This window comes from Euprymna scolopes, chromosome 29 (genome assembly GCF_053919585.1).
Source record: "Euprymna scolopes isolate OS-2025 chromosome 29, ASM5391958v1, whole genome shotgun sequence".
In the NCBI taxonomy this organism is placed as follows: domain Eukaryota; kingdom Metazoa; phylum Mollusca; class Cephalopoda; order Sepiida; family Sepiolidae; genus Euprymna; species Euprymna scolopes.
The window spans coordinates 64,067,668-64,085,440 of NC_136510.1; positions in this window are offsets into that span (position 1 = coordinate 64,067,668).

Consider the following 17,773-nt stretch of genomic DNA (forward strand, 5'->3'; position numbering starts at 1 on the left):
ACCATATAACTGGTTACGATCAATAGTAGTCCTCGCCAGCGAAAGTCTTTGTTATTATTATTCTATTATTATTATTATTATTATTATTATTATTATTATTATTATTATTATTATTTAAAAAAAAATGTGTCCTGCTCTTTCGCACGGGGACTAATATATATATATATATATATATATATATATATATATATATATATATATATATATATATATATAAGCCTGTGAGCTACGATCCTAAATTATTAATAGTTTAAGTTAATGTGCTACACCTCTTCCTTATTCTTGATATACAGCAAGTTGTTTCAGAATTTTATATGAAGAGTGACAATTTGTATTATTTGGGTCCGTCGGATGAATGTTCTAAATGCTAAGTAACAGTTATAAGTGATAGTTTTCTGAAGGCGATCGTAAGAATATACTTAAGACTTCAAACCAGTCATGACTGACGAAATAGGAATAATCTACCCCCTGGATAAAATAAAGACTTCCGTCTAGAATTTTGTACAGTCTGATATAAAGATTATCGAGTCAAAAAAGATGCTGATGGTCAGAGATTACAACAATCGAACTGTCACAAGATGAGAGCAGTAGTCCGATTAATCCAATTAATATATACATCAAGTTATTCAAAATGTTCTTGAAATTGAAATGGTTCGTTTGAATTAGTTTTGTCTTTGCTTTATTACATATGTCAATAATCTTTAATCTATATAAAAAGGTAAAGTTAACTGTGATTACATGGCCTATCCTCATCAACAAATAATGAACCTTCTATAGTTTCTGTAGCACTAAAGTGCATATGTGAAAATAGGCAGTGCATCTTGATGTTCATGTTGCAGCTCAGGCTTCTGAAATCAATCAGCATGTTGTTGAAAAGTTCTGCATATTTATGGCCTTATTGTTGACAAGGAAGTTCTTCACTTCCTCGCTTTCAGTTTCACTTCGTTCATTGAGTTTTCGAGCACTAGATCTATGATGAGCTGTCGGGTCTGTGCACCGTCACATATGCCAGCTCTCACTTGTGTATTGGTCAATTCTGGAAAATACTGACACAAGGAAATGAAGCAGTCACCATCTTTGCATAGAGCCTTGATGAACTGCGTGATTAAGCCGAGCTTAATGTGCAGCGCTGAAAAGAGTATTCTGTCTCACATGCCAATCTTTTTTCTGTGCACCAATTTTGGAAATATTTCGAGATTTTATCATTTCAAATTGATTCTTTTTTCGACATAATCACATAGAACTATCAGACCTGGATGCTTCTTGTCATTAAAATAATAATTTCTTGTTATTCGATATGGCATTTTACCCCCACCAACTTCTAAAATACTCCACATATGTGTACATGTGAACAAAGAATTAAAAGAACATGTGGCCAAAGCTCAAAAACGTTGCTATGATTGAGCAAAACTAATGTAGTTTTTGGATTTAGCGCTTCAAATTCGTCCTAAAAACGCAGGCAATAAATTTGTTGTTGACCAGTGTAGCTGTTAACGAATAAAAATTAGCTTTTAATGAGCTTTTAAGTTACATCAGGGTATCGTAATTGGGTGAGGGGTGGTAATTTTCTGCTAGGTCATAATGTCGGATATATTTAGTTTTATGTTTAGTTTTATGCTGGAAGCATTTTTATGAAATTTTAACTTCGAATTTAGTAAAATTTTCAGTTTTACAGCAATTCATAAATATTCGCAAATGCCAGTTTCTTTGAACTATTTTAAATAGTTTTAGGATATTATTAGACAGGATATTATGCGCAAATCTAAATATGCATTAAACTGGATCCATAGCAATTAGAAATTAAAAAAAGATTACCTGAATTTCAATTATTCGTAACACCTTAAAGTTTTAGCGTTTTACTTAAACATTTTGTCTTGTAGAAATAATTCCTTGTTATTATTTCTGTACACTTGATTTTTTGTGGTGTTTCTTTGCCTCAAACTCAATGGCATCATCAAAGAAATCCGTTTCGAAGACCCCCTGTAACCTGACGGAACTTACTAGTATCCTAAAAAAATCTTTCCATCAGTCTATAGAAAGATGTCAGAAAAGGTGGAAAACTGCATTAAACTCAACTGGGATTAATTGGTAAGGGAAACAATCGTGCAATTTCTAGGCTAGAATTGAAATCAAATGTCGTGCTTTCAGATGGTATTTATTTGCTCCCCCACTGAGCAAATTAGGCACAAGGCCGTTTTTAATGTGAGGTAAAAACCAGCTCCCCTAAAAGGGGTCACTCTGGTTACCAAAAATAATAATTGTCCCAGTATAGAGGGTTTCCCCTCCATTGATTGGTACAAATTATCTTAAGTGCAGTATCTGCCGGAACAGATACTACACTTTAATCCTTGCCCGAAGGCTATGTCGTGCTTTCAGATACACTTCGTTTATTCGAGATTACACAGATATTATTCTTGACACCATCAATGGGATTTTGTTTATATTGACTTGAATTTCTAGTTTTTCTTTTTTAATTTTTTATAATAATAAAATTTTAACGAGTTTCAAACAAATCAACTAATAGCTGTCAAAATGGAAACATTTCTTCAGGCAAATCTATTTCGACAATGTTAACATTTCGACTTACTATCAAATTCTACAAACATTCATTCATAACAATTAGTTGTTGCTTGTTACAGATGGATTAAATGATAAATTATGTTTCGATCTTTGTGCAATATTGAAGCAAATACTAACCAATTTAATATATAATATATATAATTAAATAACTAATACTAACCAATTTAATATATAATATATATAATTAAATAACTAATGCTAACCAATTTAATATATAATATATATAATTAAATAACTAATGCTAAAATACAAATTTACAGGGACAATTAGAGGCATAGTAAATGTTATAAATTATGTAAATCTTATTAAAAATTCTACAATAAAAAGTAAATTTTCGGCATTACTTTATTATTACTAGATCAACTCGACAATAAAGTAAGTTCCAAAATATTTGTAATTCATAAAACAGCATTAAATTATTATAATTGTCTTCAAAGACAAATTTGACCAGAAAGGAAACACTGAATAAAATTTTTAAATGTGTTAATATATTATTATAATAGTTTTAAAAAAACATTCTGACATCATTATTCTTAACACCCTAACCCTAACTTACTTATTCATATGTTTGATTGCACTTTTTCTAGCGTGCAACTTGAACATGTGCATCATCAGACTGTGTCAAATATCATACAAACGGTAGATTCCTACTAACATTTTAATTGCTAAAAGTTACGATAATCTTGGTATAAAGCTTTGTTTTTAATTGCACTCAGACAGAGTAAGATAGGTAGAAGAAGAGACGGAAACTACAAAGTATATGTTTAATTTTTTATTAGACCAAGGAAAATTACTATCAGTCTCCTTCGTAGATAAGATTCTGTTCAGTTATTCTTCCTTTTGGGAAATCCGAGTTAGTACCTTCACCAAAGTCAGCATATCGGGTGTCGTTTCCTTAAATCACTGAACATAAACACTACACAGCTCAAATTTTCTTTTTTCATATACAACATAAAACCCATACATGTATCTATTTATTATAAGTGCATGAAAGTATATATTTGAAAACGCAGCCATGCATTCGACCCAAGTTTATCTACATTTCAATTATCTCAATCCATTGGGTTGACGTCACTTTATCCGGAGACCTCTCATGGCGTGCCCATATGCTAGAAATATCTGCCGTCTCCAAAAAGGAAATATCAGCCTTTATCAAATTCCCTAGGGTGCCAACATCCGGTTCAATTTTTATGTTTATTAAAACCTCTTGCAAAGACCCGTTAGCGAGTCTCCGCACTATATTTTCTTTGTAATCGCAGTTAAACATATAGAGAAAGAAAAGGGAGGAGGAAGACAAAGAGAATTTGCATAAAACAATAGACTTTTTGGATGTTTACCGACATTTCACCACCTGATATTTAATCACTCGACTATTAATCACGGACATATAATTACATGATATTTAATCACGTGGTTTTATCATTTGGACACTTAATCACTCAACAAGACAATTAATCGCCGCCACAGGTAAAAAAAAATGTAATTTATGCAATTATGTATTATTATGTTAAATTTTAGCCCCTTTGACAATTTTGGGGTTATTTTTATGAGGGATTGAAATCTATAGGACAAAACTGCCCCCCCCCCGCCAATCATGCAAGTGTTAAAGGAGAGGCTATCTGTTCGTTTAAAGTAAATATCAGCCCCTATTTTTTTAAACTGTTTAACAAATAAACAATAAACATAACATTTATTTTAACTAATTTATTTTTCATTTAAAAATGTAAGCAAACTTCTGCAAATACTTTCATTCTCTTATTTTTATTTAATGTTAACAAACAATACGGAACTTAAAACAATACAGAATATTTTCAAACATAAACAACAACAATGGATATATAGATCATGAAGAATCATTCCAAAAAATAGACAAATATAATGTGGTGGAAAAATAATACCCTTCAAGCTCATTCGGAAATCCCCAAACCAAAATTAAAAAACCGACATATATATATATATATATATATATATATATATATATATATATATATATATATATGTGTGTGTGTGTGTGGGTGTGTGTGTGTGTATGTGTGTGTGTGTGTGTGTTAAGAGGTATATTGTGTAAAAACAAGGATGAACAGTGCTCAATACGTTAGTAGAGCTAAATATGTCTTTTTAATTATTATTTCTACATCGAGTGCATTAACTTCTTGCGTTCGGAGAAAAGGAAATTTTTTTTTAAAGATGAGGATAATTGTCCGCAATAAATAAAATTAATAAATAAAATTAATAAATAAAATTAATAAATAATACTCATTCCAATTAAATAATGAAATATATTAATTTGAAGTAAATCTAATAGATATATCAGGTAATCATTGAATTGAATATAACAAATATTTAAAGTTTTACTATAAATTTATAGAAACTTGTATATGAATATGGATTAGTTTATATTGAAATTGTTTTTAAAAAATATGGGTGTAAATAAATAGTACAATCAATAAATTTTTTAAATAAATAAATGAAATAAAACTATTAACTTAGAAAATAATAACATCTAATTAGTACAGTTGAAACTCACAATTAAAACTCACAAACGTTGTACAGTTAAAACTCACAATTGATTCTTATACTATGGTTTCCATAAATTGTGAAATCGACTCCAATCCCGGGGATTTAACCGTATGAAGATCGTGTGCAAGCGCCTGAAAACTGTATAAAAGGCAAAATTAACTTTTATACTACACTAGCGGGGGGTACCCAGCGTTGCCCGGGTGTTTGGAGGTATGTGTGGTTTTGGGTAAATCAAAACACCGGAGGGGAGTGTAAAATAAAATAAAAATGTTTTGTTAGGTAGGTATGAGGATCGAACCCGAACCCTTGAGGCAAGGTGTGAAAAAAAAACCGTGCGACGTTAACCATTGGACCACCGCGAAATACTAATGGAAACACGTTTGAATTTATTTAAGTATTTAGACTTGGCAGGTGCACGTTTTAATGACTTAATGAGGTCAACTTTGACTGCGGGGTTGTATTTTATTTACTGCGGGAACGTTTTTTTTATCTTTATTTTTGCCAAGATGTTGGGGAGGGACCAGTTCCCCATAAAAAGGGGAGTGTCCAAATTGAATAGCAATTGTCTGATATAAGGAAAATATTTCTACATTGATCAAATCTGACTGCACATTTCCGGCGATCGCGACCGGAAAAATACCGTCAGAATTAGTGTTGCTTTTATTATACGAAAAAGCCTAATCCACATGCGACGAGCGAAAAATGTTGAATATTTATCTTTTCAAAGTCGAGCAAATTAAATAGACAGGCGACCTCCGTTGTTAATTCGTAGATATTATGATTTATATGTGATATAAAAAGTTTTAAGAAGTTGTGAGCCGACCAACCGCTTCTCGGAAAAAAGCCTTTCTTGGACATACACAAAAAGCGAACACACATACACACACACACATTTTCGCTTTTATATATATAGATGAAGTTAATTTTAGGAAAACTTCGAATCCTGTATATAAGTGCAAATCAGAAAGCTCTCAGTATATGCGAGTGTGTGCTTCCATGTGTATGTGTTTGCGCGTGTGTTTGTGTGCGTAATTGTCACGGAATGTGAGCTATGCTTACTTAATGTCTTACTAAGCTGATTGAAAGTATTTTTAACTTTTAATTGGCCGTCATTCTATCTAATTGTGTGAATGTTTAATCCATTAGCAAAACCTACACATTCCCGCTGACGCACGCACACATGCATACACGCACACATGCATTATTATACTAATATAAATCGTCTCACAAGGAAAATATTAATAATGAACAGATGAAAATATATTCTGTTTTCAAGGAGGGGGATGCGCATGTGTATTCGCGGCTGTGTCCCAAAAGATTAATAGCAGCAGTAACTATTCGAGTCGCACAGCAACGATAATCGCTTTTCTTTATCTTTTTTATCCAACAGACGAGCCGAGCGCTGTTGACTTTTTGTGAATTTAAGAAAGTCAATGTATTTGTTTTTGATTTCATCGTCAGCAAAGCACGCCATTGTGTGCAGTTTCGTCATGGCCTCCGAAATGGAGTCATCCTCTGCCGCCCAGTAAGTTCTTTGATCTTTCGCCGACATTGTACAATCACAAAAAACGAAAGGAAAGAAAAAACGCAGTACACACGCACACAGCCAAAGAGAGAAGGAGAGGCGCCAATATACGTAATGTCTTGAAAAGCCAAACGTTTATATAAACGATTTACATACAACAAAATTAGTCTCTCTCTCTCTCTCTCTCTCTCTCTCTCTCTCTCTCTCTCTCTCTCTCTCTCTCTCACTCACTCTAGCTTTTTTAAGTGAAAAACAAGACATATCAAAAATAACCTCTAATCACTCAATATAAACATATGTACACTCTCTATCTCCCATGATCTACGCACGCACACACACACACACGCACACACACGCACACACACACACACACACACACACACACACACACACACGTCATATCTTTTTTTATAAACGAGCATCATTTTCTCCAGACACAGAAGTACATTCTTCATCTCTTATTACGTATCACTACTGTTCTCTTCTTTTATTACGCACTCAACATTCACTAAATATGCACAAACGCATACACACACAGATGTGCTCCATCGTTACGTATCATCCCCTACTCTCTTTCTCTCTTTCTCCTTTCCCTTACCCCTCGCCTCTCTCTCTCTCTCCCCCTCTCTCTCTCTCTCTCTCTCTCTCTCTCTTAATCTATCTCTCTATCTTTCTCTCTCAGTCGTCTGTCACATAATATTCTCGTGACACTTTGCATGACATTTGGATAACATACCCCCCCTTGATTATTCTCCACCCTTTTTCAGCTTTGATGCACCAAAAATACTGCAAGTCCACTATGACCTAATACACATATGTCACTTTCAGATGAAATTTATATTTTTGGTCTTCCCCCGTGTCACTGTGTATATGTGGATAGAAATTTAAAACAACTTTACTCGAGCAAAGCTTTTAATAAAAAGCCAATAATTTTGTATTTGTTTTACTTCATTCTATTTCCGGACGACGCCGGGGGTTGCCTGTTTTCTCTTATATGCAATGTCGTCATCAGTAAAAGCTTTTTCATAGGCTAAAAGATAAATTTATGTACATAAATTTATTTAACTGTCAAGTGTGTTTTTTAACAGAAACGTGAGATTGGAAGAAAAATTCGTGGTTTTGCTGAAAATTACACGGTAATAGATTTACGAATAGTCGAAGCTTAGATAAAAAAAAAACACGAAATTTCTCATCATTTTATATGCAGTCTATCACAAAAGTGAGTACACCCTCACATTTCTTAAAATATTTGCGTATATATCTTCATGGGACAACACTGAAAAAATAATTTTTTCACACAATAAACAGTAGTCTGACTGCAGCATATATAACAGAGTTAATTTATTTTCCACTCAAAATAACTCAAAATATAGCCATTAAAAGCTAACTCCCTGGGAACAAAAGTGAGTACACCCCTAAGAAACTACACCCCTAGAATGTGAGTACAATACTAAAAAACTATATCCCTAAATGTCTAAATTGAGTACTGCTTTGTTTTTCCCTCCAAAATATCATGTGACTCATTAGTGTAACTATGTCATGTGTTCATAGGGAACATGTGTATTCAAATTTGTAGAGCATCTCTCACACTCTCTCTTACCAGTCACTGAAAGTTCCAACATGGCACCACATGTCAAAGAATTCTCTGAAGATCTTAAAAAAACATATTGTTGCATTACATAAAGATGGCCAAGGCTACAAGAAAATTGCTAACACCTTGAAACTGAGCTGCAGCACAGTGTCTAAGATCATCCAGCATTTTAAAAGAGCAGGGTTCACTCAGAACAGGCCTCGGGTAGGTCGTCCAAAGAAACTGAGTACACGTGCTGAGCGTCACATGTCTTGTAAAGATCGGCTGTTAGCACTGCTGCAGAGATTAAAGAGGTTGAGGCTCAACCTGTTAATATTCAGACCATACGCCGTACACTACATCGAATTGGTGTGCATGGCTGTCACCCCAGGAGGAAGCCTCTTCTGAAGGGAATACACAAGAAAGCCCGCAAAAGGTTTGCTGAACACGTGTCAACAAAGCCTATAGATTACTGGAACCATGTCCTATGGTCTGATGAGACGAAATTTGCTTGGTTCTGATGGCCTTAAGCATGATTTTATTTACAAAACCTATCTAATATTGAAGATGAGTATTTTAGTTTTTGTGAGAGGGAAATAAATAAAACTATATAATAAGGAAAGTTCGGACTATTTCTTGAAATTTGTCATCGATAGCCTTCGGCCTAGAAAATTAATATTTCAATCTGGATAGTTATCTCTTTTTATAATTTGTACACGGTGTTTTTCAGAACTTTAAAATGTATTTCAAGTAAATTAATATCAGAAAATACTTTATTATGATGGAAATATTTTTAGAAGCAAGCCATATTTGTTTTCAGCAGCAAATGTATTACACCATTTTGTGTCAAACCCCAAATTTCCATTACTGTAAGAGAAATTAATAATTCTAAGGTATTCTTTAGTTTATTATTAGTTAAATAATACTATACTAAGTAAATATTTATCTGTTAAATAATACTCTACTAAGTAAATATTTATTGTTAAATAATACTATTCTAAGTAAATATTTCTTACTACTTTGAAATGACTGAATGTTATACTTAAATCCGTTTTCCGTCTCGGGTTTACGATTCCTTTATTCAGACTGAGTAGGATCATTGGAAAATCTGTTTCATCTAGACATCAAAAATAGTCCTTCAAAAATTATACTGGTTTCTTTCTATTAACTAAACTTTTCTATTAATCGTTTTTATCAAATTTGGAGCTTACATCTAATATATAACGCATAATCGTTGTAAAGCATAGTCGATGTAAAACATAATCAATGTAAAACATAATCGATGTAAAACATAGTCGATGTAAAACATAGTCCATGTAAAACATAATCGATGTAAAACATAGTCGATGTAAAACATAGTCGATGTAAAACATAATCGATGTAAAACATAGTCGATGCAAAACATAGTCGATGTAAAACATAATCGATGTAAAAAATAGTACATGTAAAACATAGTCGATGTAAAACATAATCGATGTAAAACATAGTCGTTGTAAAACATTATCGATGTAAAACATAATCGTTGTAAAATATAATCGATGTAAAACATAATCGATGTAAAACATAGTCGATGTAAAACATAATCGATGTAAAACATGATCGATGTAAAACATAGTCGATGTAAAACATAATCGATGTACAACATAATCGATGTAAAAAATAGTCGATGTAAAACATAATCGATGTAAAACATAATCGATGTAAAACATAATCGTTGTAAAACATAGTCGATGTAAAACATAGTCGATGTAAAACATAATCGATGTAAAACATAATCGTTGTAAAACATAATCGATGTAAAACATAGTCGATGTAAAACATAGTCGATGTAAAAAATAATTGATGTAAAACATAATCGATGTAAAACATAATCGATGTAAACATAGTCGGTGTAAACATAGTACATGTAAAACATAATCGATGTAAAACATAATCGTTGTAAAACATAATCGATGTAAAACATAATCGATGTAAAACATTGTCGATGTAAAACATAGTCGATGTAAAACATAATCGATGTAAAACATAGTCGATGTAAAACATAATCGATGTAAATCTTAATCGATGTAAAACATAATCGATGTAAAACATAGTCGATGTAAAACATAGTCGATGTAAAACATTGTCGATGTAAAATATAGTGGATGTAAAACATAATCGATGTAAAACATAGTCGATGTAAAACATAATCGATGTAAAACATAGTCGATGTAAAACATAATGGATGTAAAACATAGTCGATGTAAAACATAATCGATGTAAAACATAGTCGATGTAAAACATAGTCGATGTAAAACATAATCGATGTAAAACATAGTCGATGTAAAACATAATCGATGTAAAACATAATCGATGTAAAACATAGTCGATGTAAAACATAGTCGATGTAAAACATAGTCCATGTAAAACATAATCGATGTAAAACATAATCGATGTAAAACATAGTCGATGTAAAACATAATCGATGTAAAACATAGTCGATGTAAAACATAGTCGATGTAAAACATAATTGATGTAAAACATAATCGATGTAAAACGTAGTCGTTGTAAAACATAATCGATGTAAAACATAATCGTTGTAAAACATAGTCGATGTAAAACATAGTCGATGTAAAACATAATCGATGTAAAACATAATCGATGTAAAACATAATCGTTGTAAAACATAATCGATGTAAAACATAGTCGATGTAAAACATAGTCGATGTAAAAAATAATTGATGTAACACATAATCGATGTAAAACATAATCGATGTAAAACATAGTCGATGTAAAACATAGTACATGTAAAACATAATCGATGTAAAACATAGATCGATTTAAAACATAATCGTTGTAAAACATAATTGATGTAAAACATAATCGATGTAAAACATTGTCGATGTAAAACATAGTCGATGTAAAAGATAGTCGATGTAAAGCATAGTCGATGTAAAACATAATCGATGTAAAACATAGTCGATGTAAAACATAGTCGATGTAAAACATAATCGATGTAAAACATAGTCGATGTAAAACATAGTCGATGTAAAACATAATCGATGTAAAACATAATCGATGTAAAACATAGTCGATGTAAAACATAATCGATGTAAAACATAATCGATGTAAAACATAGATCGATGTAAAACATAATCGATGTAAAACATAATCGCTGTAAAACATAGTCGATGCAAAACATAGTCGATGTAAAACATAATCGATGTAAAACATAATCGATGTAAAACATAATCGTTGTAAAACATAATCGATGTAAAACATAGTCGATGTAAAACATAGTCGATGTAAAAAATAATTGATGTAACACATAATCGATGTAAAACATAATCGATGTAAAACATAGTCGATGTAAAACATAGTACATGTAAAACATAATCGATGTAAAACATAATCGATTTAAAACATAATCGTTGTAAAACATAATCGATGTAAAACATTGTCGATGTAAAACATAATCGATGTAAAACATAGTCGATGTAAAACATAATCGTTGTAAAACATAGTCGATGTAAAACATAGATCGATGTAAAACATTGTCGATGTAAAACATAGTCGATGTAAAACATAGTCGATGTAAAACATAATCGATGTAAAACATAGTCGATGTAAAACATAGTCGATGTAAAACATAATCGATGTAAAACATAGTCGATGTAAAACATAGTCGATGTAAAACATAATCGATGTAAAACATAGTCGATGTAAAACATAATCGATGTAAAACATAATCGATGTAAAACATAATCGATGTAAAACATAATCGATGTAAAACATAATTGATGTAAAACATAGATCGATGTAAAACATAGTCGATGTAAAACATAATCGATGTAAAACATAGATCGGCGTCAAACTTGCAGAGAGTGGAAGGATATAAAATACATGGGGAGCGAAAATAAGTCACCAATTTATCTTCTTGCTGCGTTTATAGACTGAGAATTTAGAGAAATGAAAATTTATATTTAATACAATTGACAAATAATAACAAATATGCCGTTCTTAATAAATTTTTAAGCGTTGCCCAGATATCGACTTCACAGAACTTATGAGCTTATCAATGCAACCACACAAACAAGATTTTAGATATATGTGTGCATTTGTGAAGCCGAAAAAAAACAATTGAGAGACATCATTTAAGAATATGACAATTCATTCTTTTATTTTCTTTTACTTATTTTCTTCTAATTTATAGGTGTGTGTGTGTGTGTGTGTGTGTGTGTGTGTGTGTGTGTGTGTGTGTGTGTGTGTGTGTTAATAAAACGTATTCATGTGTGTTGGCGTGTCGGTTCCAGTTAAGGCGATGTATGTCTGTCAACATAACCATGACTTAATGATTTTAGGTCACAGTTCTCGCTGCTTAAAAAATAAAATTAATTAATTAAAACTTAACGTTTAACTACGTGTATTAATATTTTATTTGCGGTTCATTGTAAATCTATATATTAAATGTGGTATTCTGATCTTATTGATTTAATCGTTCAGGTTTCTTATTCCACAAATCAGTTTTAAATCAATTTTGTTCATTTTATTTGTACATATTTGCTTTCTTTTTTTATTGTTGCATTTTATATGATTTATTTATTTTGTAATTTTTACTGGTTCAAATTTACTTGAATTCTCATTTTTGTAATATATGAGAATCGGTTGGATAGACGTGATTTATCAAGATGCGATAATTGTTTATATCTCAAGTCAATAAAAAATAGATGAGAAATGCTGAGGAAGGTACGGTTAAGTTTGAGGTTAGGAACGTGGACCACAATCTTTTCCTTTTTCTTCGCTTTATTATTACAATATTTATTTTTAAATAAAAATACAAAACCATCTAACTATTTCAGTTTAGTTGAAAAGACATACTCAATGTGTCCATTTTATTATATTAGAAAGTTAGCGAGTCTTTTGTCCTTATGTTTCTCGGGAAAATTGATTTAACCTAGAAACTAATGCTTTCATTTGTGAACTATATATTGCTTCCTTTAGTGTTTCGACAAAGGAAACTAATTTCTGGATAAAATTGATATTTGTCTTATAATATTAAAGTTAAAGACGAATAATCGTATTGTCTTTGTTTTTTCAACGTTCCAAATTTACTCTTCAGTAGATGCTGAGAATTTACAAAGAAAATTAATGTCTTATGAAAATTCTTACTGGTGCATTGGCAGAACTTTGTAAAATTATCGTTTACGTAGTGGATAGAAACACATACTAATAGACAACAGAGAAAAGATTAAAGACATGTGCGAATTCCAGCTTTCCTTTGATTTTTATTTATCTTTTTAATATGACATGACGACGGAATAGAAAATATTATTGCACAGTAATTCATTAAAAATTGTTATCTAAGTTAAATCAGTTAATTCAAATAACTTTGACTGGGAAGAATAAAAGCAAAAATAATTTAATACTGGTTGAAATCGAACTTTGGGATGAACTTTCTGATAAACGAACTAAAATAGTAGATCGGTTTGTGTGCGTTTTTATTGTTGCAGTAGTTCTGATAAATCCTCAGTTCTATATTTGTCGGTGTAGATTTAAATACTATTGCATAATTCTGTAAACCTGATTGATCGCCATTTTGTGTTGCATGAAGAATTAAACTTTTATGAACTTGTAAAATAAGATTCATTTTTCACTCGTTGTGGCAGACAACTGTTGAAATTCAGCCAACGAAAATATCGCAAATATTGTTGCCAACGGCGTTAAAGGAAAAATGTTCTTTGAAATATTTGCAAAAGTTCGATTGGCTGTTAATGGAATATAATTATTAACTAGAAGACCCCATGTCGTCCGTAAAAGACAGTTAAGGAAAATATATTAAGTATTCTTTGTTCCGGAATATACTGGTAAAATTAATTTATCTGTGTTTACATGTACATAATTGTGATCCTCGTTCATGACCCGAAAACCTGCACAAGTGAATTTTTAATGCTTAGTGTTCATGTCCTTCTCTTTTCTACATTGGCTAGGAACACTTTTGTTTTGTTATTGATATATAGACAGTAGCATTTGTAATAAGAAAGAACGTAAGAAATCAGTCAACTAAAGAGAAAATGTAACATTATGTAACATGAATAATTAAGTGAATAAAATAGGCATCGACCGTTGTTTGCGTGACGTAAAGCGATAAGTGAAGATACGTGATTAACTATGAAAAGTCCGTTTTTTCTTCACCAGTAGTTTCTTTCGTAAGAATATTAATTGAAAAGGTAAACATTGATTTACTAAACAAATCAATAAAGGAAAGTAATTTTTCATTTAATGTAAATGTCGAAAGGAATGAATCGCTCATTTTTGTTATTTGCATGGAATTAGTGACTGAAAAAAAAAATGAATAAGTGGTAATCTTGACTAATGGTGTACTTTGTTGTGAATTGGCAAAGCAAAGTAGTTCAGCTCAAAAATGAATGTAAGTCAGCCAAACATCACCAATTATAAATAGACAATTATAAATACTGTTACGGTTTCTTTATTTGTGATTCGATGTTTTGTTGTCATGCATTCATTTAGAAACCGGTCTACTTCGTTGTGCCGAATTACAGCAAAGTAGTTCGGTTCAATTACAGCAAAGTAGTTCGGCTCAATTACATCAAAGTAGTTCAGCTCAAAAATGAATGTAAGTCAGCCAAACATCACCAATTATAAATAGACAATTATAAATACTGTTACGGTTTCTTTATTTGTGATTCGATGTTTTGTTGTCATGCATTCATTTAGAAACCGGTCTACTTCGTTGTGCCGAATTACAGCAAAGTAGTTCGGCTCAATTACAGCAAAGTAGTTCGGCTCAAAAATGAATGTAAGTCAGTACAGCAGGAATCGGAACATATTATTGTTTGTTTAGTTAAAAACGTCAAATACTTTTATTTGTTTTATAGTCTCGATACATCGAAATAATGTAATAATTGCGGTAAACACGATGATACGTCGTGTATAACGCTAAGCAAGCGTTCAACAACCACCTGTTCTAGTTGGTGTCGGTTTATAAATATGAGCTATCTGCTCATATGTAAATTATACTTCATTTGCATATCACTACATCTCCCTATAACTATTCTGACTTGTCCCATTCTACTTCTTCCTCTTCTACCTCGTCTCTCTCTACTCCTTCCTCCGCAGTCTCATTCTGCAGTAACTCTTCTGTTACTTCAATAATGAGCAGCTCTGAAGGCATTTCTTCGCCCGATTGTTCTCCTTGGGATCTGATTTGGTCAGCATGAGCTAGAACAATGTTCCCATTTTCTTTATTTAATATTGCAGTATTATGTCCTTTCTGCATAATAAATACTGCTGTCTCAGCTTCCGTATTCCAATTTCTTTTGTACCACATCTTTTGATTTGTGGCACATGACATAATCAAACGGGACCTTAATTGTCTGCCCATTAAGACAGACTTTCTGGCCTGCCTGCATGCGGAATTGTTCTATAACTTTGTAATAATCTTGGTAGGAAGCAACGATTTTCTCCTTCTGTTGCACGCATGCGTTTATACCCTTCTTTACTGTCTGAGCCATCCTTCCCGCTATCCCGTTACTTTGAAGGTGGTGGGGAGGGATCTTGTAAGGTCTGCATCCTATTTTTCTAAACCATTCATGCAAATCAGCATCCGCAAATTCTGGCGCGTACCGTCACCAATGTTCTCGGTATCCCATTTCTCGAAAATATTACTCTTAATATTTGTTTTACGGTGGTACATTTTTTTTATCAGGTACTCTCACCATTTCAGGCAAACCTGAATATGCGTCTACTAATATTAATAATAGTCCTATCTCATTGACATAGGCATGATCCATGTGTACTCTGCCCCACGGTTCTGCATGTATTTTCTTTTGCTTAAAATTCCTGAGTTCCGTGCATTTTGTGCATCTTTTTACATACATCTACTGAGTACCCCAGCCACCATGCTTCCAATTTTAATCTTCTTTGCGTAGCTGCTACCCCACCAATATACATCATCATGTACACTTTTTATAACCTGTCTCCTCTGTGTTTCTGGGGGAACTACCAAGTCTCCATTACATATTACCCCGTTTTCTATAGTCAGTTTATGTCTTATTTCTTTGAATGGTCCTTCAGCCATTGAACAATTTCCCCAACGATTCTCTTTTATCCTCAACACTATTCTGTTTAACACTGGGTCATTTGTAGTTTCAGTGGCCATTTTATCTACAGATATTACATTGGTTTCTACAAATTCCTTGTTGTTTTTGTCCTTATCCTCTCTAAAAAACCTCAATCTAGATAAGGCATCAATGTGCGGTATCGTATTCCCTTTAACATACTCAATGTCAAAGTCGAATGTCATCAGTCTGATCACCCAACGTAATATTCTGGACGTTGTAACTTTTCGTAGTTCTTTTCTTAGGTTGAAAATAAATTCCAGGGTCTGTGATCACTTTTCAACAAAAATTTTTCCCCCATCAAGAACTGTCTTGCTCTGTTCGTTGTCCACACTATGGCTAGTGCCTCCTTTTCTATATTAGAATAATTGTGTTCAGTAGTTGTTAATCTCTTCGATAAGTACATTACGGGATGATCATCTTGTGATAAAATACCGGATACGGAATGCTCACTAGCGTCAGTAGTTAGAGTTATGTCCTTCTTAGGGTCCAAAATTTGGTATATTGGCTTTTTCGCCAAAATTTATTTTAAGTTTTCAAAGGCTTTCTGCTGGTGCTCTAACCAAATGAATTCCGCATTTTTTTTCTTAACTTTGTAAATGGTTCTGTCAACTCATCATATTTTGGTACATATTTTCTATAAAAATTTACCAAACCTAAGAAAGACTCCAACTCTTTTTTATTTTTTGGTGTAGCCACTTTTAGAATTTTCTCTATTTGGCGAGATCCCTTTCTTTGATATTGAGTAAACCAAAAATGATATTTCATTTCTGTTGGTTACACACGTTTTTGTATTTACTGTCATGCCAGCGTCTCTTAGCCGGTTCAGTATATTTTCAGTTTTTTTCTTTAAATCATCTTCATTTAAATCTCCAACACATATATCGTCTTGATAATAGATGGTATTTTCAACATTTCCTGTTACTTTTTCAATAGCTTTTTGAAAAATTGCACTTGCCGTTTTTATGCCATACGGCATCCTTTTCCATCTTAACAGGCCTATAGGTGTGTTTATCGTCGTCACTTCTTTAAAATTTCCATCCATGGAAATTTGATGGTAAACTGATTTTAGGTCTATCTTCGAAAATAATTTCATAAGTTTATGTAAAGCTACTTCCACATTTTCGGAATAGGGTACGAGTCGGCGCAAACTTTATGATTCACCCCTATTTCATAATCTCCACAAATTCTCAATTCACCGCCTTTTTTAATACTACAATGGGTGATGCCCATTCACTTCCTCCTGAAGGGGCAGGTTTTAATAAATCTTCCTTTATTAACTTTCCCAACTTAGCTATTACTAACGGTAATAAATGCACTGGCACTTCTCTCGTTTCGTAGTAGGAGGGGGGAACATTTTCCTTTAATTTCAGGCTAGCTTCATAATTTTTTAATTTTCCTCTTTTTTCTATTTCTATCTCATAAATCAACTTCATTGAATTTATTTTTAATACATCATTC